This window comes from Ranitomeya imitator, chromosome 5 (assembly GCF_032444005.1).
Source record: "Ranitomeya imitator isolate aRanImi1 chromosome 5, aRanImi1.pri, whole genome shotgun sequence".
Classification (NCBI taxonomy): domain Eukaryota; kingdom Metazoa; phylum Chordata; class Amphibia; order Anura; family Dendrobatidae; genus Ranitomeya; species Ranitomeya imitator.
In genome coordinates, this window is record NC_091286.1 from 108,587,653 (window position 1) to 108,606,314 (window position 18,662).

The following is an 18,662-nucleotide window of genomic DNA, read 5'->3' on the forward strand; positions in this document are numbered from 1 at the left end:
TCTATGCTGCTGACAGAGCATCACCTGTTCCGTTGCCCGGAAGAAGGCCATCCATGGCTACAATATGCAAATGAGGGCCTCTTCCCAGCAACCCCAGGGTTCAGTCTCCCACCGAAACCCCACCCACCCATTACTTTATTCTGTTGTTGAACCCAATTAAGGAAGCCCCAGCAAGCTGGAGCATGCAAAAATTGCCACAAAACTCAGTTTTGCTCCTCTCCACGGAAATCTTTAGTAAAAGGCGAAAGATTTTTACGTTCTGAAGAGAAGCCAGAGTATACTGGGCAAAGGCCTCCTCCTGACCTACCACCATGGCAGCAGCCCTCACTTGGCCCGGGGAGAGCACCTAGAAGTGGGTTCGTGGTTTGGTGATGGAAAAACAAAAACGGCAACAGCCCATCTTCCACAGGATGCTCCGTTCTCAGTTCTATGCTGCTGACAGAGCATCACCTGTTCCGTTGCCCGGAAGAAGGCCATCCATGGCTACAATATGGAAATGAGGGCCTTTTCCCAGGAACCCCAGGGTTCAGTCTCCCACCGAAACCCCACCCACCCATTCCTTTATTCTGTTGTTGAACCCAATTAAGAAAGCCCCAGCAAGCTGGAGCATGCAAAAATTGCCACAAAACTCAGTTTTGCTCCTCTCCACGGAAATCTTTAGTAAAAGGCGAAAGATTTTTACGTTCTGAAGAGAAGCCAGAATATACTGGGCAAGGGCCTCCTCCTGACCTACCACCATGGCAGCAGCCCTCACTTGGCCCGGGGACAGCACCTAGAAGTGGGTTCGTGGTTTGGTGATGGAAAAACAAAAACGGCAACAGCCCATCTTCCACAGGCTGCTCCGTTCTCAGTTCGATGCTGCTGACAGAGCATCACCTGTTCCGTTGCCCGGAAGAAGGCCATCCATGGCTACAATATGCAAATGAGGGCCTCTTCCCCGCAACCCCAGGGTTCAGTCTCCCACCGAAACCCCACCCACCCATTACTTTATTCTGTTGTTGAACCCAATTAACGAAGCCCCAGCAAGCTGGAGCATGCAAAAATTGCCACAAAACTCAGTTTTGCTCCTCTCCACGGAAATCTTTAGTAAAAGGCGAAAGATTTTTACGTTCTGAAGAGAAGCCTGAGTATACAGAGCAAGGGCCTCCTCCTGACCTACCACCATGGCAGCAGCCCTCACTTGGCCCGGGGAGAGCTACTAGAAGTGGGTTCGTGGTTTGGTGATGGAAAAACAAAAACGGCAACAGCCCATCTTCCACAGACTGCTTCGTTCTCAGTTCTATGCTGCTGACAGAGCATCACCTGTTCCATTGCCCGGAAGAAGGCCATCCATGGCTACAATATGCAAATGAGGGCCTCTTCCCCGCAACCCCAGGGTTCAGTCTCCCACCGAAACCCCACCCACCCATTACTTTATTCTGTTGTTGAACCCAATTAACGAAGCCCCAGCAAGCTGGAGCATGCAAAAATTGCCACAAAACTCAGTTTTGCTCCTCTCCACGGAAATCTTTAGTAAAAGGCGAAAGATTTTTACGTTCTGAAGAGAAGCCAGAGTATACTGTGCAAAGGCCTCCTCCTGACCTACCACCATGGCAGCAGCCCTCACTTGGCCCGGGGAGAGCACCTAGAAGTGGGTTCGTGGTTTGGTGATGGAAAAACAAAAACGGCAACAGCCCATCTTCCACAGGCTGCTCCGTTCTCAGTTCTATGCTGCTGACAGAGCATCACCTGTTCCGTTGCCCGGAAGAAGGCCATCCATGGCTACAATATGCAAATGAGGGCCTCTTCCCAGCAACCCCAGGGTTCAGTCTCCCACCGAAACCCCACCCACCCATTACTTTATTCTGTTGTTGAACCCAATTAAGGAAGCCCCAGCAAGCTGGAGCATGCAAAAATTGCCACAAAACTCAGTTTTGCTCCTCTCCACGGAAATCTTTAGTAAAAGGCGAAAGATTTTTACGTTCTGAAGAGAAGCCAGAGTATACTGGGCAAAGGCCTCCTCCTGACCTACCACCATGGCAGCAGCCCTCACTTGGCCCGGGGAGAGCACCTAGAAGTGGGTTCGTGGTTTGGTGATGGAAAAACAAAAACGGCAACAGCCCATCTTCCACAGGATGCTCCGTTCTCAGTTCTATGCTGCTGACAGAGCATCACCTGTTCCGTTGCCCAGAAGAAGGCCATCCATGGCTACAATATGCAAATGAGGGCCTTTTCCCAGGAACCCCAGGGTTCAGTCTCCCACCGAAACCCCACCCACCCATTCCTTTATTCTGTTGTTGAACCCAATTAAGAAAGCCCCAGCAAGCTGGAGCATGCAAAAATTGCCACAAAACTCAGTTTTGCTCCTCTCCACGGAAATCTTTAGTAAAAGGCGAAAGATTTTTACATTCTGAAGAGAAGCCAGAGTATACTGTGCAAAGGCCTCCTCCTGACCTACCACCATGGCAGCAGCCCTCACTTGGCCCGGGGAGAGCACCTAGAAGTGGGTTCGTTGTTTGGTGATGGAAAAACAAAAACGGCAACAGCCCATCTTCCACAGGCTGCTCCGTTCTCAGTTCTATGCTGCTGACAGAGCATCACCTGTTCCGTTGCCCAGAAGAAGGCCATCCATGGCTACAATATGCAAATGAGGGCCTCTTCCCAGCAACCCCAGGGTTCAGTCTCCCACCGAAACCCCACCCACCCATTACTTTATTCTGTTGTTGAACCCAATTAAGGAAGCCCCAGCAAGCTGGAGCATGCAAAAATTGCCACAAAACTCAGTTTTGCTCCTCTCCACGGAAATCTTTAGTAAAAGGCGAAAGATTTTTACGTTCTGAAGGGAAGCCAGAGTATACTGGGCAAAGGCCTCCTCCTGACCTACCACCATGGCAGCAGCCCTCACTTGGCCCGGGGAGAGCACTTAGAAGTGGGTTCGTGGTTTGGTGATGGAAAAACAAAAACGGCAACAGCCCATCTTCCACAGGCTGCTCCGTTCTCAGTTCTATGCTGCTGACAGAGCATCACCTGTTCCGTTGCCCGGAAGAAGGCCATCCATGGCTACAATATGCAAATGAGGGCCTTTTCCCAGGAACCCCAGGGTTCAGTCTCCCACCGAAACCCCACCCACCCATTCCTTTATTCTGTTGTTGAACCCAATTAAGAAAGCCCCAGCAAGCTGGAGCATGCAAAAATTGCCACAAAACTCAGTTTTGCTCCTCTCCACGGAAATCTTTAGTAAAAGGCGAAAGATTTTTACGTTCTGAAGAGAAGCCAGAGTATACTGTGCAAAGGCCTCCTCCTGACCTACCACCATGGCAGCAGCCCTCACTTGGCCCGGGGAGAGCACCTAGAAGTGGGTTCGTGGTTTGGTGATGGAAAAACAAAAACGGCAACAGCCCATCTTCCACAGGCTGCTCCGTTCTCAGTTCTATGCTGCTGACAGAGCATCACCTGTTCCGTTGCCCGGAAGAAGGCCATCCATGGCTACAATATGCAAATGAGGGCCTCTTCCCAGCAACCCCAGGGTTCAGTCTCCCACCGAAACCCCACCCACCCATTACTTTATTCTGTTGTTGAACCCAATTAAGGAAGCCCCAGCAAGCTGGAGCATGCAAAAATTGCCACAAAACTCAGTTTTGCTCCTCTCCACGGAAATCTTTAGTAAAAGGCGAAAGATTTTTACGTTCTGAAGAGAAGCCAGAGTATACTGGGCAAAGGCCTCCTCCTGACCTACCACCATGGCAGCAGCCCTCACTTGGCCCGGGGAGAGCACCTAGAAGTGGGTTCGTGGTTTGGTGATGGAAAAACAAAAACGGCAACAGCCCATCTTCCACAGGATGCTCCGTTCTCAGTTCTATGCTGCTGACAGAGCATCACCTGTTCCGTTGCCCGGAAGAAGGCCATCCATGGCTACAATATGCAAATGAGGGCCTTTTCCCAGGAACCCCAGGGTTCAGTCTCCCACCGAAACCCCACCCACCCATTCCTTTATTCTGTTGTTGAACCCAATTAAGAAAGCCCCAGCAAGCTGGAGCATGCAAAAATTGCCACAAAACTCAGTTTTGCTCCTCTCCACGGAAATCTTTAGTAAAAGGCGAAAGATTTTTACATTCTGAAGAGAAGCCAGAGTATACTGTGCAAAGGCCTCCTCCTGACCTACCACCATGGCAGCAGCCCTCACTTGGCCCGGGGAGAGCACCTAGAAGTGGGTTCGTGGTTTGGTGATGGAAAAACAAAAACGGCAACAGCCCATCTTCCACAGGCTGCTCCGTTCTCAGTTCTATGCTGCTCACAGAGCATCACCTGTTCCGTTGCCCGGAAGAAGGCCATCCATGGCTACAATATGCAAATGAGGGCCTCTTCCCCGCAACCCCAGGGTTCAGTCTCCCACCGAAACCCCACCCACCCATTACTTTATTCTGTTGTTGAACCCAATTAACGAAGCCCCAGCAAGCTGGAGCATGCAAAAATTGCCACAAAACTCAGTTTTGCTCCTCTCCAAGGAAATCTTTAGTAAAAGGCGAAAGATTTTTACGTTCTGAAGAGAAGCCAGATTATACTGGGCAAGGGCCTCCTCCTGACCTACCACCATGGCAGCAGCCCTCACTTGGCCCGGGGAGAGCACCTAGAAGTGGGTTCGTGGTATGGTGATGGAAAAACAAAAACGGCAACAGCCCATCTTCCACAGGATGCTCCGTTCTCAGTTCTATGCTGCTGACAGAGCATCACCTGTTCCGTTGCCCGGAAGAAGACCATCCATGGCTACAATATGCAAATGAGGGCCTCTTCCCAGCAACCCCAGGGTTCAGTCTCCCACCAAAACCCCACCCACCCATTACTTTATTCTGTTGTTGAACCCAATTAAGGAAGCCCCAGCAAGCTGGAGCATGCAAAAATTGCAACAAAACTCAGTTTTGCTCCTCTCCACAGAAATTTTTAGTAAAAGGCGAAAGATTTTTACATTCTGAAGAGAAGCCAGAGAATACTGTGCAAAGGCCTCCTCCTGACCTACCACCATGGCAGCAGCCCTCACTTGGCCCGGGGAGAGCACCTAGAAGTGGGTTCGTGGTTTGGTGATGGAAAAACAAAAACGGCAACAGCCCATCTTCCACAGGCTGCTCCGTTCTCAGTTCTATGCTGCTGACAGAGCATCACCTGTTCCGTTGCCCGGAAGAAGACCATCCATGGTTACAATATGCAAATGAGGGCCTCTTCCCAGCAACCCCAGGGTTCAGTCTCCCACCAAAACCCCACCCACCCATTACTTTATTCTGTTGTTGAACCCAATTAAGGAAGCCCCAGCAAGCTGGAGCATGCAAAAATTGCAACAAAACTCAGTTTTGCTCCTCTCCACGGAAATCTTTAGTAAAAGGCGAAAGATTTTTACGTTCTGAAGAGAAGCCAGAATATACTGTGCAAAGGCCTCCTCCTGACCTACCACCATGGCAGCAGCCCTCACTTGGCCCGAGAAGAACACCTAGAAATGGGTTCGTGGTTTGGTGATGGAAAAACAAAAACGGCAACAGCCCATCTTCCACAGGCTGCTCTGTTCTCAGTTCTATGCTGCTGACAGAGCATCACCTGTTCCGTTGCCCGGAAGAAGGCCATCCATGGCTACAATATGCAAATGAGGGCCTCTTCCCCGCAACCCCAGGGTTCAGTCTCCCACCGAAACCCCAAACACCCATTACTTTATTCTATTGTTGAACCCAATTAAGGAAGCCCCAGCAAGCTGGAGCATGCAGAAATTGCCACAAAACTCAGTTTTGCTCCTCTCCACGGAAATCTTTAGTAAAAGGCGAAAGATTTTTACGTTCTGAAAAGAAGCCAGAGTATACTGGGCAAGGGCCTCCTCCTGACCTACCACCATGGCAGCATCCCTCACTTGGCCCGGGGAGAGCACCTAGAAGTGGGTTCGTGGTTTGGTGATGGAAAAACAAAAACGGCAACAGCCCATCTTCCACAGGATGCTCCATTCTCAGTTCTATGCTGCTGACAGAGCATCACCTGTTCCGTTGCCCGGAAGAAGGCCATCCATGGCTACAATATGCAAATGAGGGCCTTTTCCCAGGAACCCCAGGGTTCAGTCTCCCACCGAAACCCCACCCATCCATTCCTTTATTCTGTTGTTGAACCCAATTAAGAAAGCCCCAGCAAGCTGGAGCATGCAAAAATTGCCACAAAACTCAGTTTTGCTCCTCTCCACGAAAATCTTTAGTAAAAGGCGAAAGATTTTTACGTTCTGAAGAGAAGCCAGAGTATACTGTGCAAAGGCCTCCTCCTGACCTACCACCATGGCAGCAGCCCTCACTTGGCCCGTGGAGAGCACCTAGAAGTGGGTTCGTGGTTTGGTGATGGAAAAACAAAAACGGCAACAGCCCATCTTCCACAGGCTGCTCCGTTCTCAGTTCTATGCTGCTGAAAGAGCATCACCTGTTCCGTTGCCCGGAAGAAGGCCATCCATGGCTACAATATGCAAATGAGGGCCTCTTCCCAGCAACCCCAGGGTTCAGTCTCCCACCGAAACCCCACCCACCCATTACTTTATTCTGTTGTTGAACCCAATTAAGGAAGCCCCAGCAAGCTGGAGCATGCAAAAATTGCCACAAAACTCAGTTTTGCTCCTCTCCACGGAAATCTTTAGTAAAAGGCGAAAGATTTTTACGTTCTGAAGAGAAGCCAGAATATACTGTGCAAAGGCCTCCTCCTGACCTACCACCATGGCAGCAGCCCTCACTTGGCCCGGGGAGAACACCTAGAAGTGGGTTCGTGGTTTGGTGATGGAAAAACAAAAACGGCAACAGCCCATCTTCCACAGGCTGCTCTGTTCTCAGTTCTATGCTGCTGACAGAGCATCACCTGTTCTGTTGCCCGGAAGAAGGCCATCCATGGCTACAATATGCAAATGAGGGCCTCTTCCCCGCAACCCCAGGGTTCAGTCTCCCACCGAAACCCCAAACACCCATTACTTTATTCTATTGTTGAACCCAATTAAGGAAGCCCCAGCAAGCTGGAGCATGCAGAAATTGCCACAAAACTCAGTTTTGCTCCTCTCCACGGAAATCTTTAGTAAAAGGCGAAAGATTTTTACGTTCTGAAAAGAAGCCAGAGTATACTGGGCAAGGGCCTCCTCCTGACCTACCACCATGGCAGCAGCCCTCACTTGGCCCGGGGAGAGCACCTAGAAGTGGGTTCGTGGTTTGGTGATGGAAAAACAAAAACGGCAACAGCCCATCTTCCACAGGATGCTCCGTTCTCAGTTCTGTGCTGCTGACAGAGCATCACCTGTTCCGTTGCCCGGAAGAAGGCCATCCATAGCTACAATATGCAAATGAGGGCCTTTTCCCAGGAACCCCAGGGTTCAGTCTCCCACCGAAACCCCACCCATCCATTCCTTTATTCTGTTGTTGAACCCAATTAAGAAAGCCCCAGCAAGCTGGAGCATGCAAAAATTGCCACAAAACTCAGTTTTGCTCCTCTCCACGGAAGTCTTTAGTAAAAGGCGAAAGATTTTTACGTTCTGAAGAGAAGCCAGAGTATACTGTGCAAAGGCCTCCTCCTGACCTACCACCATGGCAGCAGCCCTCACTTGGCCCGGGGAGAGCACCTAGAAATGGGTTCGTGGTTTGGTGATGGAAAAACAAAAACGGCAACAGCCCATCTTCCACAGGCTGCTCCGTTCTCAGTTCTATGCTGCTGAAAGAGCATCACCTGTTCCGTTGCCCGGAAGAAGGCCATCCATGGCTACAATATGCAAATGAGGGCCTCTTCCCAGCAACCCCAGGGTTCAGTCTCCCACCGAAACCCCACCCACCCATTACTTTATTCTGTTGTTGAACCCAATTAAGGAAGCCCCAGCAAGCTGGAGCATGCAAAAATTGCCACAAAACTCAGTTTTGCTCCTCTCCACGGAAATCTTTAGTAAAAGGCGAAAGATTTTTACGTTCTGAAGAGAAGCCAGAATATACTGGGCAAGGGCCTCCTCCTGACCTACCACCATGGCAGCAGCCCTCACTTGGCCCGGGGACAGCACCTAGAAGTGGGTTCGTGGTTTGGTGATGGAAAAACAAAAACGGCAACAGCCCATCTTCCACAGGCTGCTCCGTTCTCAGTTCTATGCTGCTGACAGAGCATCACCTGTTCCGTTGCCCGGAAGAAGGCCATCCATGGCTACAATATGCAAATGAGGGCCTCTTCCCCGCAACCCCAGGGTTCAGTCTCCCACCGAAACCCCACCCACCCATTACTTTATTCTGTTGTTGAACCCAATTAACGAAGCCCCAGCAAGCTGGAGCATGCAAAAATTGCCACAAAACTCAGTTTTGCTCCTCTCCAAGGAAATCTTTAGTAAAAGGCGAAAGATTTTTACGTTCTGAAGAGAAGCCAGATTATACTGGGCAAGGGCCTCCTCCTGACCTACCACCATGGCAGCAGCCCTCACTTGGCCCGGGGAGAGCACCTAGAAGTGGGTTCGTGGTATGGTGATGGAAAAACAAAAACGGCAACAGCCCATCTTCCACAGGATGCTCCGTTCTCAGTTCTATGCTGCTGACAGAGCATCACCTGTTCCGTTGCCCGGAAGAAGACCATCCATGGCTACAATATGCAAATGAGGGCCTCTTCCCAGCAACCCCAGGGTTCAGTCTCCCACCAAAACCCCACCCACCCATTACTTTATTCTGTTGTTGAACCCAATTAAGGAAGCCCCAGCAAGCTGGAGCATGCAAAAATTGCAACAAAACTCAGTTTTGCTCCTCTCCACAGAAATTTTTAGTAAAAGGCGAAAGATTTTTACGTTCTGAAGAGAAGCCAGAGTATACTGTGCAAAGGCCTCCTCCTGACCTACCACCATGGCAGCAGCCCTCACTTGGCCCGGGGAGAGCACCTAGAAGTGGGTTCGTGGTTTGGTGATGGAAAAACAAAAACGGCAACAGCCCATCTTCCACAGGCTGCTCCGTTCTCAGTTCTATGCTGCTGACAGAGCATCACCTGTTCCGTTGCCCGGAAGAAGACCATCCATGGCTACAATATGCAAATGAGGGCCTCTTCCCAGCAACCCCAGGGTTCAGTCTCCCACCAAAACCCCACCCACCCATTACTTTATTCTGTTGTTGAACCCAATTAAGGAAGCCCCAGCAAGCTGGAGCATGCAAAAATTGCAACAAAACTCAGTTTTGCTCCTCTCCACGGAAATCATTAGTAAAAGGCGAAAGATTTTTACATTCTGAAGAGAAGCCAGAATATACTGTGCAAAGGCCTCCTCCTGACCTACCACCATGGCAGCAGCCCTCACTTGGCCCGGGGAGAACACCTAGAAGTGGGTTCGTGGTTTGGTGATGGAAAAACAAAAACGGCAACAGCCCATCTTCCACAGGCTGCTCTGTTCTCAGATCTATGCTGCTGACAGAGCATCACCTGTTCCGTTGCCCGGAAGAAGGCCATCCATGGCTACAATATGCAAATGAGGGCCTCTTCCCCGCAACCCCAGGGTTCAGTCTCCCACCGAAACCCCAAACACCCATTACTTTATTCTATTGTTGAACCCAATTAAGGAAGCCCCAGCAAGCTGGAGCATGCAGAAATTGCCACAAAACTCAGTTTTGCTCCTCTCCACGGAAATCTTTAGTAAAAGGCGAAAGATTTTTACGTTCTGAAAAGAAGCTAGAGTATACTGGGCAAGGGCCTCCTCCTGACCTACCACCATGGCAGCAGCCCTCACTTGGCCCGGGGAGAGCACCTAGAAGTGGGTTCGTGGTTTGGTGATGGAAAAACAAAAACGGCAACAGCCCATCTTCCACAGGATGCTCCGTTCTCAGTTCTATGCTGCTGACAGAGCATCACCTGTTCCGTTGCCCGGAAGAAGGCCATCCATGGCTACAATATGCAAATGAGGGCCTTTTCCCAGGAACCCCAGGGTTCAGTCTCCCACCGAAACCCCACCCATCCATTCCTTTATTCTGTTGTTGAACCCAATTAAGAAAGCCCCAGCAAGCTGGAGCATGCAAAAATTGCCACAAAACTCAGTTTTGCTCCTCTCCACGGAAATCTTTAGTAAAAGGCGAAAGATTTTTACATTCTGAAGAGAAGCCAGAGTATACTGTGCAAAGGCCTCCTCCTAACCTACCACCATGGCAGCAGCCCTCACTTGGCCCGGGGAGAGCACCTAGAAGTGGGTTCGTGGTTTGGTGATGGAAAAACAAAAACGGCAACAGCCCATCTTCCACAGGCTGCTCCGTTCTCAGTTCTATGCTGCTGAAAGAGCATCACCTGTTCCGTTGCCCAGAAGAAGGCCATCCATGGCTACAATATGCAAATGAGGGCCTCTTCCCAGCAACCCCAGGGTTCAGTCTCCCACCGAAACCCCACCCACCCATTACTTTATTCTGTTGTTGAACCCAATTAAGGAAGCCCCAGCAAGCTGGAGCATGCAAAAATTGCCACAAAACTCAGTTTTGCTCCTCTCCACGGAAATCTTTAGTAAAAGGCGAAAGATTTTTACGTTCTGAAGAGAAGCCAGAATATACTGGGCAAGGGCCTCCTCCTGACCTACCACCATGGCAGCAGCCCTCACTTGGCCCGGGGACAGCACCTAGAAGTGGGTTCGTGGTTTGGTGATGGAAAAACAAAAACGGCAACAGCCCATCTTCCACAGGCTGCTCCGTTCTCAGTTCTATGCTGCTGACAGAGCATCACCTGTTCCGTTGCCCGGAAGAAGGCCATCCATGGCTACAATATGCAAATGAGGGCCTCTTCCCCGCAACCCCAGGGTTCAGTCTCCCACCGAAACCCCACCCACCCATTACTTTATTCTGTTGTTGAACCCAATTAACGAAGCCCCAGCAAGCTGGAGCATGCAAAAATTGCCACAAAACTCAGTTTTGCTCCTCTCCAAGGAAATCTTTAGTAAAAGGCGAAAGATTTTTACATTCTGAAGAGAAGCCAGAGAATACTGTGCAAAGGCCTCCTCCTGACCTACCACCATGGCAGCAGCCCTCACTTGGCCCGGGGAGAGCACCTAGAAGTGGGTTCGTGGTTTGGTGATGGAAAAACAAAAACGGCAACAGCCCATCTTCCACAGGCTGCTCCGTTCTCAGTTCTATGCTGCTGACAGAGCATCACCTGTTCTGTTGCCCGGAAGAAGACCATCCATGGTTACAATATGCAAATGAGGGCCTCTTCCCAGCAACCCCAGGGTTCAGTCTCCCACCAAAACCCCACCCACCCATTACTTTATTCTGTTGTTGAACCCAATTAAGGAAGCCCCAGCAAGCTGGAGCATGCAAAAATTGCAACAAAACTCAGTTTTGCTCCTCTCCACGGAAACCTTTAGTAAAAGGCGAAAGATTTTTACGTTCTGAAGAGAAGCCAGAATATACTGTGCAAAGGCCTCCTCCTGACCTACCACCATGGCAGCAGCCCTCACTTGGCCCGGGGAGAACACCTAGAAATGGGTTCGTGGTTTGGTGATGGAAAAACAAAAACGGCAACAGCCCATCTTCCACAGGCTGCTCTGTTCTCAGTTCTATGCTGCTGACAGAGCATCACCTGTTCCGTTGCCCGGAAGAAGGCCATCCATGGCTACAATATGCAAATGAGGGCCTCTTCCCCGCAACCCCAGGGTTCAGTCTCCCACCGAAACCCCAAACACCCATTACTTTATTCTATTGTTGAACCCAATTAAGGAAGCCCCAGCAAGCTGGAGCATGCAGAAATTGCCACAAAACTCAGTTTTGCTCCTCTCCACGGAAATCTTTAGTAAAAGGCGAAAGATTTTTACGTTCTGAAAAGAAGCCAGAGTATACTGGGCAAGGGCCTCCTCCTGACCTACCACCATGGCAGCATCCCTCACTTGGCCCGGGGAGAGCACCTAGAAGTGGGTTCGTGGTTTGGTGATGGAAAAACAAAAACGGCAACAGCCCATCTTCCACAGGATGCTCCATTCTCAGTTCTATGCTGCTGACAGAGCATCACCTGTTCCGTTGCCCGGAAGAAGGCCATCCATGGCTACAATATGCAAATGAGGGCCTTTTCCCAGGAACCCCAGGGTTCAGTCTCCCACCGAAACCCCACCCATCCATTCCTTTATTCTGTTGTTGAACCCAATTAAGAAAGCCCCAGCAAGCTGGAGCATGCAAAAATTGCCACAAAACTCAGTTTTGCTCCTCTCCACGAAAATCTTTAGTAAAAGGCGAAAGATTTTTACGTTCTGAAGAGAAGCCAGAGTATACTGTGCAAAGGCCTCCTCCTGACCTACCACCATGGCAGCAGCCCTCACTTGGCCCGTGGAGAGCACCTAGAAGTGGGTTCGTGGTTTGGTGATGGAAAAACAAAAACGGCAACAGCCCATCTTCCACAGGCTGCTCCGTTCTCAGTTCTATGCTGCTGAAAGAGCATCACCTGTTCCGTTGTCCGGAAGAAGGCCATCCATGGCTACAATATGCAAATGAGGGCCTCTTCCCAGCAACCCCAGGGTTCAGTCTCCCACCGAAACCCCACCCACCCATTACGTTATTCTGTTGTTGAACCCAATTAAGGAAGCCCCAGCAAGCTGGAGCATGCAAAAATTGCCACAAAACTCAGTTTTGCTCCTCTCCACGGAAATCTTTAGTAAAAGGCGAAAGATTTTTACGTTCTGAAGTGAAGCCAGAATATACTGTGCAAAGGCCTCCTCCTGACCTACCACCATGGCAGCAGCCCTCACTTGGCCCGGGGAGAACACCTAGAAGTGGGTTCGTGGTTTGGTGATGGAAAAACAAAAACGGCAACAGCCCATCTTCCACAGGCTGCTCTGTTCTCAGTTCTATGCTGCTGACAGAGCATCACCTGTTCTGTTGCCCGGAAGAAGGCCATCCATGGCTACAATATGCAAATGAGGGCCTCTTCCCCGCAACCCCAGGGTTCAGTCTCCCACCGAAACCCCAAACACCCATTACTTTATTCTATTGTTGAACCCAATTAAGGAAGCCCCAGCAAGCTGGAGCATGCAGAAATTGCCACAAAACTCAGTTTTGCTCCTCTCCACGGAAATCTTTAGTAAAAGGCAAAAGATTTTTACGTTCTGAAAAGAAGCCAGAGTATACTGGGCAAGGGCCTCCTCCTGACCTACCACCATGGCAGCAGCCCTCACTTGGCCCGGGGAGAGCACCTAGAAGTGGGTTCGTGGTTTGGTGATGGAAAAACAAAAACGGCAACAGCCCATCTTCCACAGGATGCTCCGTTCTCAGTTCTATGCTGCTGACAGAGCATCACCTGTTCCGTTGCCCGGAAGAAGGCCATCCATAGCTACAATATGCAAATGAGGGCCTTTTCCCAGGAACCCCAGGGTTCAGTCTCCCACCGAAACCCCACCCATCCATTCCTTTATTCTGTTGTTGAACCCAATTAAGAAAGCCCCAGCAAGCTGGAGCATGCAAAAATTGCCACAAAACTCAGTTTTGCTCCTCTCCACGGAAATCTTTAGTAAAAGGCGAAAGATTTTTACGTTCTGAAGAGAAGCCAGAGTATACTGTGCAAAGGCCTCCTCCTGACCTACCACCATGGCAGCAGCCCTCACTTGGCCCGGGGAGAGCACCTAGAAATGGGTTCGTGGTTTGGTGATGGAAAAACAAAAACGGCAACAGCCCATCTTCCACAGGCTGCTCCGTTCTCAGTTCTATGCTGCTGAAAGAGCATCACCTGTTCCGTTGCCCGGAAGAAGGCCATCCATGGCTACAATATGCAAATGAGGGCCTCTTCCCAGCAACCCCAGGGTTCAGTCTCCCACCGAAACCCCACCCACCCATTACTTTATTCTGTTGTTGAACCCAATTAAGGAAGCCCCAGCAAGCTGGAGCATGCAAAAATTGCCACAAAACTCAGTTTTGCTCCTCTCCACGGAAATCTTTAGTAAAAGGCGAAAGATTTTTACGTTCTGAAGAGAAGCCAGAATATACTGGGCAAGGGCCTCCTCCTGACCTACCACCATGGCAGCAGCCCTCACTTGGCCCGGGGACAGCACCTAGAAGTGGGTTCGTGGTTTGGTGATGGAAAAACAAAAACGGCAACAGCCCATCTTCCACAGGCTGCTCCGTTCTCAGTTCTATGCTGCTGACAGAGCATCACCTGTTCCGTTGCCCGGAAGAAGGCCATCCATGGCTACAATATGCAAATGAGGGCCTCTTCCCCGCAACCCCAGGGTTCAGTCTCCCACCGAAACCCCACCCACCCATTACTTTATTCTGTTGTTGAACCCAATTAACGAAGCCCCAGCAAGCTGGAGCATGCAAAAATTGCCACAAAACTCAGTTTTGCTCCTCTCCAAGGAAATCTTTAGTAAAAGGCGAAAGATTTTTACGTTCTGAAGAGAAGCCAGATTATACTGGGCAAGGGCCTCCTCCTGACCTACCACCATGGCAGCAGCCCTCACTTGGCCCGGGGAGAGCACCTAGAAGTGGGTTCGTGGTATGGTGATGGAAAAACAAAAACGGCAACAGCCCATCTTCCACAGGATGCTCCGTTCTCAGTTCTATGCTGCTGACAGAGCATCACCTGTTCCGTTGCCCGGAAGAAAACCATCCATGGCTACAATATGCAAATGAGGGCCTCTTCCCAGCAACCCCAGGGTTCAGTCTCCCACCAAAACCCCACCCACCCATTACTTTATTCTGTTGTTGAACCCAATTAAGGAAGCCCCAGCAAGCTGGAGCATGCAAAAATTGCAACAAAACTCAGTTTTGCTCCTCTCCACAGAAATTTTTAGTAAAAGGCGAAAGATTTTTACGTTCTGAAGAGAAGCCAGAGTATACTGTGCAAAGGCCTCCTCCTGACCTACCACCATGGCAGCAGCCCTCACTTGGCCCGGGGAGAGCACCTAGAAGTGGGTTCGTGGTTTGGTGATGGAAAAACAAAAACGGCAACAGCCCATCTTCCACAGGCTGCTCCGTTCTCAGTTCTATGCTGCTGACAGAGCATCACCTGTTCCGTTGCCCGGAAGAAGGCCATCCATGGCTACAATATGCAAATGAGGGCCTCTTCCCAGCAACCCCAGGGTTCAGTCTCCCACCGAAACCCCACCCACCCATTACTTTATTCTGTTGTTGAACCCAATTAAGGAAGCCCCAGCAAGTTGGAGCATGCAAAAATTGCCACAAAACTCAGTTTTGCTCCTCTCCACAGAAATCTTTAGTAAAAGGCGAAAGATTTTTACGTTCTGAAGAGAAGCCAGAGTATACTGGGTAAGGGCCTCCTCCTGACCTACCACAATGGCAGCAGCCCTCACTTGGCCCGGGGACAGCACCTAGAAGTGGGTTCGTGGTTTGGTGATGGAAAAACAAAAACGGCAACAGCCCATCTTCCACAGGCTGCTCCGTTCTCAGTTCTATGCTGCTGACTGAGCATCACCTGTTCCGTTGCCCGGAAGAAGGCCATCCATGGCTACAATATGCAAATGAGGGCCTCTACCCCGCTACCCCAGGGTTCAGTCTCCCACCGAAACCCCAAACACTTTATTCTATTGTTGAACCCAATTAAGGAAGCCCCAGCAAGCTGGAGCATGCAAAAATTGCCACAAAACTCAGTTTTGCTCCTCTCCATGGAAATCTTTAGTAAAAGGCGAAAGATTTTTACGTTCTGAAGAGAAGCCAGAGTATACTGTGCAAAGGCCTCCTCCTGACCTACCACCATGGCAGCAGCCCTCACTTGGCCCGGGGAGAGCACCTAGAAGTGGGTTCGTGGTTTGGTGATGGAAAAACAAAAACGGCAACAGCCCATCTTCCACAGGCTGCTCCGTTCTCAGTTCTATGCTGCTGACAGAACATCACCTGTTCCGTTGCCCGGAAGAAGGCCATCCATGGCTAAAATATGCAAATGAGGGCCTCTTTCCAGCAACCCCAGGGTTCAGTCTCCCACCGAAACCCCACCCACCCATTACTTTATTCTGTTGTTGAACCCAATTAAGGAAGCCCCAGCAAGCTGGAGCATGCAAAAATTACCACAAAACTCAGTTTTGCTCCTCTCCACGGAAATCTTTAGTAAAAGGCGAAAGATTTTTACGTTCTGAAGAGAAGCCAGAGTATACTGGGCAAGGGCCTCCTCCTGACCTACCACCATGGCAGCAGCCCTCACTTGGCCCGGGGAGAGCACCTAGAAGTGGGTTCGTGGTTTGGTGATGGAAAAACAAAAACGGCAACAGCCCATCTTCCCCAGGCTGCTCCGTTCTCAGTTCTATGCTGCTGACAGAACATCACCTGTTCCGTTGCCCGGAAGAAGGCCAACCATGGCTAAAATATGCAAATGAGGACCTCTTCCCAGCAACCCCAGGGTTCAGTCTCCCACCAAAACCCCACCCACCCATTACTTTATTCTGTTGTTGAACCCAATTAAGGAAGCCCCAGCAAGCTGGAGCATGCAAAAATTGCCACAAAACTCAGTTTTGCTCCTCTCCACGGAAATCTTTAGTAAAAGGCGAAAGATTTTTACTTTCTGAAGAGAAGCCAGAGTATACTGTGCAAAGGCCTCCTCCTGACATACCACCATGGCGGCAGCCCTCACTTGGCCCGGGGAGAGCACCTAGAAGTGGGTTCGTGGTTTGGTGATGGAAAAACAAAAACGGCAACAGCCCATCTTCCACAGGCTGCTCCGTTCTCAGTTCTATGCTGCTGACAGAGCATCACCTGTTCCGTTGCCCGGAAGAAGGCCATCCATGGCTACAATATGCAAATGAGGGCCTCTTCCCAGCAACCCCAGGGTTCAGTCTCCCACCGAAACCCCACCCACCCATTACTTTATTCTGTTGTTGAACCCAATTAAGGAAGCCCCAGCAAGTTGGAGTATGCAAAAATTGCCACAAAACTCAGTTTTGCTCCTCTCCACAGAAATCTTTAGTAAAAGGCGAAAGATTTTTACGTTCTGAAGAGAAGCCAGAGTATACTGGGTAAGGGCCTCCTCCTGACCTACCACAATGGCAGCAGCCCTCACTTGGCCCGGGGACAGCACCTAGAAGTGGGTTCGTGGTTTGGTGATGGAAAAACAAAAACGGCAACAGCCCATCTTCCACAGGCTGCTCCGTTCTCAGTTCTATGCTGCTGACAGAGCATCACCTGTTCCGTTGCCCGGAAGAAGGCCATGCATGGCTACGATATGCAAATGAGGGCCTCTTCCCCGCAACCCCAGGGTTCAGTCTCCCACCGAAACCCCAAACACCCATTACTTTATTCTATTGTTGAACCCAATTAAGGAAGCCCCAGCAAGTTGGAGTATGCAAAAATTGCCACAAAACTCAGTTTTGCTCCTCTCCACAGAAATCTTTAGTAAAAGGCGAAAGATTTTTACGTTCTGAAGAGAAGCCAGAGTATACTGGGTAAGGGCCTCCTCCTGACCTACCACAATGGCAGCAGCCCTCACTTGGCCCGGGGAGAGCACCTAGAAGTGGGTTCGTGGTTTGGTGATGGAAAAACAAAAACGGCAACAGCCCATCTTCCACAGGCTGCTCCGTTCTCAGTTCTATGCTGCTGACAGAGCATCACCTGTTCCGTTGCCCGGAAGAAGGCCATCCATGGCTACAATATGCAAATGAGGGCCTCTTCCCAGCAACCCCAGGGTTCAGTCTCCCACCGAAACCCCACCCTTCCATTACTTTATTCTGTTGCTGAACCCAATTAAGGAAGCCCCAGCAAGCTGGAGCATGCAAAAATTGCCACAAAACTCAGTTTTGCTCCTCTCCACGGAAATCTTTAGTAAAAGGCGAAAGATTTTTACGTTCTGAAGAGAAGCCAGAATATACTGGGCAAGGGCCTCCTCCTGACCTACCACCATGGCAGCAGCCCTCACTTGGCCCGGGGACAGCACCTAGAAGTGGGTTCGTGGTTTGGTGATGGAAAAACAAAAACGGCAACAGCCCATCTTCCACAGGCTGCTCCGTTCTCAGTTCTATGCTGCTGACAGAGCATCACCTGTTTCGTTGCCCGGAAGAAGGCCATCCATGGCTACAATATGCAAATGAGGGCCTCTTCCCCGCAACCCCAGGGCTCAGTCTCCCACCGAAACCCCACCCACCCACCCATTACTTTATTCTGTTGTTGAACCCAATTAACGAAGCCCCAGCAAGCTGGAGCATGCAAAAATTGCCACAAAACTCAGTTTTCCTCCTCTCCACGGAAATCTTTAGTAAAAGGCGAAAGATTTTTACGTTCTGAAAAGAAGCCAGAGTATACTGGGCAAGGGCCTCCTCCTGACCTACCACCATGGCAGCAGCCCTCACTTGGCCCGGGGAGAGCACCTAGAAGTGGGTTCGTGGTATGGTGATGGAAAAACAAAAACGGCAACAGCCCATCTTCCACAGGATGCTCCGTTCTCAGTTCTATGCTGCTGACAGAGCATCACCTGTTCCGTTGCCCGGAAGAAGGCCATCCATGGCTACAATATGCAAATGAGGGCCTCTTCCCAGCAACCCCAGGGTTCAGTCTCCCACCGAAACCCCACCCACCCATTACTTTATTCTGTTGTTGAACCCAATTAAGGAAGCCCCAGCAAGTTGAAGCATGCAAAAATTGCCACAAAACTCAGTTTTGCTCCTCTCCACGGAAATCTTTAGTAAAAGACGAAAGATTTTTACGTTCTGAAGAGAAGCCAGAGTATACTGGGCAAGGGCCTCCTCCTGACCTACCACCATGGCAGCAGCCCTCACTTGGCCCGGGGAGAGCACC

General features: G+C 50.4%; 44 non-coding genes across 44 annotated transcripts; all 44 read right to left on the bottom strand.

The window, feature by feature from the left end:
* Positions 1 to 163: 163 nt before the first annotated feature.
* Positions 164 to 279, bottom strand: LOC138639692 (U5 spliceosomal RNA). Its single transcript, XR_011313263.1, has one exon. It is a non-coding gene; the product is annotated as a U5 spliceosomal RNA (small nuclear RNA).
* A 310-nt stretch (positions 280 to 589) lies between these two features.
* LOC138639057 (U5 spliceosomal RNA) lies at positions 590 to 705 on the bottom strand. Its single transcript, XR_011312657.1, has one exon. It is a non-coding gene; the product is annotated as a U5 spliceosomal RNA (small nuclear RNA).
* A 310-nt stretch (positions 706 to 1,015) lies between these two features.
* LOC138640027 (U5 spliceosomal RNA) lies at positions 1,016 to 1,131 on the bottom strand. Its single transcript, XR_011313549.1, has one exon. It is a non-coding gene; the product is annotated as a U5 spliceosomal RNA (small nuclear RNA).
* Positions 1,132 to 1,441: 310 nt separating this feature from the next.
* Positions 1,442 to 1,557, bottom strand: LOC138639704 (U5 spliceosomal RNA). The gene has a single exon (XR_011313274.1). It is a non-coding gene; the product is annotated as a U5 spliceosomal RNA (small nuclear RNA).
* A 310-nt stretch (positions 1,558 to 1,867) lies between these two features.
* Positions 1,868 to 1,983, bottom strand: LOC138639715 (U5 spliceosomal RNA). The gene has a single exon (XR_011313285.1). It is a non-coding gene; the product is annotated as a U5 spliceosomal RNA (small nuclear RNA).
* Positions 1,984 to 2,293: 310 nt separating this feature from the next.
* Positions 2,294 to 2,409, bottom strand: LOC138640157 (U5 spliceosomal RNA). Its single transcript, XR_011313668.1, has one exon. It is a non-coding gene; the product is annotated as a U5 spliceosomal RNA (small nuclear RNA).
* A 310-nt stretch (positions 2,410 to 2,719) lies between these two features.
* Positions 2,720 to 2,835, bottom strand: LOC138639238 (U5 spliceosomal RNA). The gene has a single exon (XR_011312830.1). It is a non-coding gene; the product is annotated as a U5 spliceosomal RNA (small nuclear RNA).
* Positions 2,836 to 3,145: 310 nt separating this feature from the next.
* Positions 3,146 to 3,261, bottom strand: LOC138639726 (U5 spliceosomal RNA). The gene has a single exon (XR_011313296.1). It is a non-coding gene; the product is annotated as a U5 spliceosomal RNA (small nuclear RNA).
* A 310-nt stretch (positions 3,262 to 3,571) lies between these two features.
* On the bottom strand, positions 3,572 to 3,687 carry LOC138639738 (U5 spliceosomal RNA). The gene has a single exon (XR_011313307.1). It is a non-coding gene; the product is annotated as a U5 spliceosomal RNA (small nuclear RNA).
* A 310-nt stretch (positions 3,688 to 3,997) lies between these two features.
* Positions 3,998 to 4,113, bottom strand: LOC138640158 (U5 spliceosomal RNA). The gene has a single exon (XR_011313669.1). It is a non-coding gene; the product is annotated as a U5 spliceosomal RNA (small nuclear RNA).
* Positions 4,114 to 4,423: 310 nt separating this feature from the next.
* On the bottom strand, positions 4,424 to 4,539 carry LOC138639703 (U5 spliceosomal RNA). Its single transcript, XR_011313273.1, has one exon. It is a non-coding gene; the product is annotated as a U5 spliceosomal RNA (small nuclear RNA).
* A 310-nt stretch (positions 4,540 to 4,849) lies between these two features.
* LOC138639748 (U5 spliceosomal RNA) lies at positions 4,850 to 4,965 on the bottom strand. Its single transcript, XR_011313317.1, has one exon. It is a non-coding gene; the product is annotated as a U5 spliceosomal RNA (small nuclear RNA).
* Positions 4,966 to 5,275: 310 nt separating this feature from the next.
* Positions 5,276 to 5,391, bottom strand: LOC138640129 (U5 spliceosomal RNA). Its single transcript, XR_011313645.1, has one exon. It is a non-coding gene; the product is annotated as a U5 spliceosomal RNA (small nuclear RNA).
* Positions 5,392 to 5,701: 310 nt separating this feature from the next.
* On the bottom strand, positions 5,702 to 5,817 carry LOC138639414 (U5 spliceosomal RNA). Its single transcript, XR_011312999.1, has one exon. It is a non-coding gene; the product is annotated as a U5 spliceosomal RNA (small nuclear RNA).
* A 310-nt stretch (positions 5,818 to 6,127) lies between these two features.
* LOC138639344 (U5 spliceosomal RNA) lies at positions 6,128 to 6,243 on the bottom strand. The gene has a single exon (XR_011312930.1). It is a non-coding gene; the product is annotated as a U5 spliceosomal RNA (small nuclear RNA).
* A 310-nt stretch (positions 6,244 to 6,553) lies between these two features.
* Positions 6,554 to 6,669, bottom strand: LOC138639058 (U5 spliceosomal RNA). The gene has a single exon (XR_011312658.1). It is a non-coding gene; the product is annotated as a U5 spliceosomal RNA (small nuclear RNA).
* Positions 6,670 to 6,979: 310 nt separating this feature from the next.
* LOC138639415 (U5 spliceosomal RNA) lies at positions 6,980 to 7,095 on the bottom strand. Its single transcript, XR_011313000.1, has one exon. It is a non-coding gene; the product is annotated as a U5 spliceosomal RNA (small nuclear RNA).
* A 310-nt stretch (positions 7,096 to 7,405) lies between these two features.
* Positions 7,406 to 7,521, bottom strand: LOC138639384 (U5 spliceosomal RNA). Its single transcript, XR_011312970.1, has one exon. It is a non-coding gene; the product is annotated as a U5 spliceosomal RNA (small nuclear RNA).
* Positions 7,522 to 7,831: 310 nt separating this feature from the next.
* On the bottom strand, positions 7,832 to 7,947 carry LOC138639059 (U5 spliceosomal RNA). The gene has a single exon (XR_011312659.1). It is a non-coding gene; the product is annotated as a U5 spliceosomal RNA (small nuclear RNA).
* Positions 7,948 to 8,257: 310 nt separating this feature from the next.
* Positions 8,258 to 8,373, bottom strand: LOC138639705 (U5 spliceosomal RNA). The gene has a single exon (XR_011313275.1). It is a non-coding gene; the product is annotated as a U5 spliceosomal RNA (small nuclear RNA).
* A 310-nt stretch (positions 8,374 to 8,683) lies between these two features.
* On the bottom strand, positions 8,684 to 8,799 carry LOC138639626 (U5 spliceosomal RNA). The gene has a single exon (XR_011313201.1). It is a non-coding gene; the product is annotated as a U5 spliceosomal RNA (small nuclear RNA).
* Positions 8,800 to 9,109: 310 nt separating this feature from the next.
* LOC138639742 (U5 spliceosomal RNA) lies at positions 9,110 to 9,225 on the bottom strand. Its single transcript, XR_011313311.1, has one exon. It is a non-coding gene; the product is annotated as a U5 spliceosomal RNA (small nuclear RNA).
* A 310-nt stretch (positions 9,226 to 9,535) lies between these two features.
* On the bottom strand, positions 9,536 to 9,651 carry LOC138639605 (U5 spliceosomal RNA). The gene has a single exon (XR_011313181.1). It is a non-coding gene; the product is annotated as a U5 spliceosomal RNA (small nuclear RNA).
* Positions 9,652 to 9,961: 310 nt separating this feature from the next.
* LOC138640159 (U5 spliceosomal RNA) lies at positions 9,962 to 10,077 on the bottom strand. Its single transcript, XR_011313670.1, has one exon. It is a non-coding gene; the product is annotated as a U5 spliceosomal RNA (small nuclear RNA).
* A 310-nt stretch (positions 10,078 to 10,387) lies between these two features.
* Positions 10,388 to 10,503, bottom strand: LOC138639060 (U5 spliceosomal RNA). The gene has a single exon (XR_011312660.1). It is a non-coding gene; the product is annotated as a U5 spliceosomal RNA (small nuclear RNA).
* Positions 10,504 to 10,813: 310 nt separating this feature from the next.
* Positions 10,814 to 10,929, bottom strand: LOC138639697 (U5 spliceosomal RNA). Its single transcript, XR_011313268.1, has one exon. It is a non-coding gene; the product is annotated as a U5 spliceosomal RNA (small nuclear RNA).
* Positions 10,930 to 11,239: 310 nt separating this feature from the next.
* Positions 11,240 to 11,355, bottom strand: LOC138639378 (U5 spliceosomal RNA). Its single transcript, XR_011312964.1, has one exon. It is a non-coding gene; the product is annotated as a U5 spliceosomal RNA (small nuclear RNA).
* A 310-nt stretch (positions 11,356 to 11,665) lies between these two features.
* On the bottom strand, positions 11,666 to 11,781 carry LOC138639416 (U5 spliceosomal RNA). Its single transcript, XR_011313001.1, has one exon. It is a non-coding gene; the product is annotated as a U5 spliceosomal RNA (small nuclear RNA).
* A 310-nt stretch (positions 11,782 to 12,091) lies between these two features.
* LOC138639345 (U5 spliceosomal RNA) lies at positions 12,092 to 12,207 on the bottom strand. Its single transcript, XR_011312931.1, has one exon. It is a non-coding gene; the product is annotated as a U5 spliceosomal RNA (small nuclear RNA).
* A 310-nt stretch (positions 12,208 to 12,517) lies between these two features.
* Positions 12,518 to 12,633, bottom strand: LOC138639451 (U5 spliceosomal RNA). The gene has a single exon (XR_011313036.1). It is a non-coding gene; the product is annotated as a U5 spliceosomal RNA (small nuclear RNA).
* A 310-nt stretch (positions 12,634 to 12,943) lies between these two features.
* Positions 12,944 to 13,059, bottom strand: LOC138639420 (U5 spliceosomal RNA). Its single transcript, XR_011313005.1, has one exon. It is a non-coding gene; the product is annotated as a U5 spliceosomal RNA (small nuclear RNA).
* A 310-nt stretch (positions 13,060 to 13,369) lies between these two features.
* LOC138639749 (U5 spliceosomal RNA) lies at positions 13,370 to 13,485 on the bottom strand. The gene has a single exon (XR_011313318.1). It is a non-coding gene; the product is annotated as a U5 spliceosomal RNA (small nuclear RNA).
* Positions 13,486 to 13,795: 310 nt separating this feature from the next.
* On the bottom strand, positions 13,796 to 13,911 carry LOC138639061 (U5 spliceosomal RNA). The gene has a single exon (XR_011312661.1). It is a non-coding gene; the product is annotated as a U5 spliceosomal RNA (small nuclear RNA).
* Positions 13,912 to 14,221: 310 nt separating this feature from the next.
* Positions 14,222 to 14,337, bottom strand: LOC138639706 (U5 spliceosomal RNA). Its single transcript, XR_011313276.1, has one exon. It is a non-coding gene; the product is annotated as a U5 spliceosomal RNA (small nuclear RNA).
* Positions 14,338 to 14,647: 310 nt separating this feature from the next.
* On the bottom strand, positions 14,648 to 14,763 carry LOC138639627 (U5 spliceosomal RNA). Its single transcript, XR_011313202.1, has one exon. It is a non-coding gene; the product is annotated as a U5 spliceosomal RNA (small nuclear RNA).
* A 310-nt stretch (positions 14,764 to 15,073) lies between these two features.
* On the bottom strand, positions 15,074 to 15,189 carry LOC138639196 (U5 spliceosomal RNA). Its single transcript, XR_011312791.1, has one exon. It is a non-coding gene; the product is annotated as a U5 spliceosomal RNA (small nuclear RNA).
* A 303-nt stretch (positions 15,190 to 15,492) lies between these two features.
* On the bottom strand, positions 15,493 to 15,608 carry LOC138639318 (U5 spliceosomal RNA). The gene has a single exon (XR_011312906.1). It is a non-coding gene; the product is annotated as a U5 spliceosomal RNA (small nuclear RNA).
* A 310-nt stretch (positions 15,609 to 15,918) lies between these two features.
* LOC138639346 (U5 spliceosomal RNA) lies at positions 15,919 to 16,034 on the bottom strand. The gene has a single exon (XR_011312932.1). It is a non-coding gene; the product is annotated as a U5 spliceosomal RNA (small nuclear RNA).
* Positions 16,035 to 16,344: 310 nt separating this feature from the next.
* LOC138639015 (U5 spliceosomal RNA) lies at positions 16,345 to 16,460 on the bottom strand. Its single transcript, XR_011312617.1, has one exon. It is a non-coding gene; the product is annotated as a U5 spliceosomal RNA (small nuclear RNA).
* Positions 16,461 to 16,770: 310 nt separating this feature from the next.
* LOC138639463 (U5 spliceosomal RNA) lies at positions 16,771 to 16,886 on the bottom strand. The gene has a single exon (XR_011313047.1). It is a non-coding gene; the product is annotated as a U5 spliceosomal RNA (small nuclear RNA).
* Positions 16,887 to 17,196: 310 nt separating this feature from the next.
* On the bottom strand, positions 17,197 to 17,312 carry LOC138639464 (U5 spliceosomal RNA). Its single transcript, XR_011313048.1, has one exon. It is a non-coding gene; the product is annotated as a U5 spliceosomal RNA (small nuclear RNA).
* A 310-nt stretch (positions 17,313 to 17,622) lies between these two features.
* Positions 17,623 to 17,738, bottom strand: LOC138639062 (U5 spliceosomal RNA). Its single transcript, XR_011312662.1, has one exon. It is a non-coding gene; the product is annotated as a U5 spliceosomal RNA (small nuclear RNA).
* Positions 17,739 to 18,052: 314 nt separating this feature from the next.
* Positions 18,053 to 18,168, bottom strand: LOC138639514 (U5 spliceosomal RNA). Its single transcript, XR_011313095.1, has one exon. It is a non-coding gene; the product is annotated as a U5 spliceosomal RNA (small nuclear RNA).
* Positions 18,169 to 18,478: 310 nt separating this feature from the next.
* LOC138639373 (U5 spliceosomal RNA) lies at positions 18,479 to 18,594 on the bottom strand. The gene has a single exon (XR_011312959.1). It is a non-coding gene; the product is annotated as a U5 spliceosomal RNA (small nuclear RNA).
* Between the last annotated feature and the right edge of the window lie 68 nt (positions 18,595 to 18,662).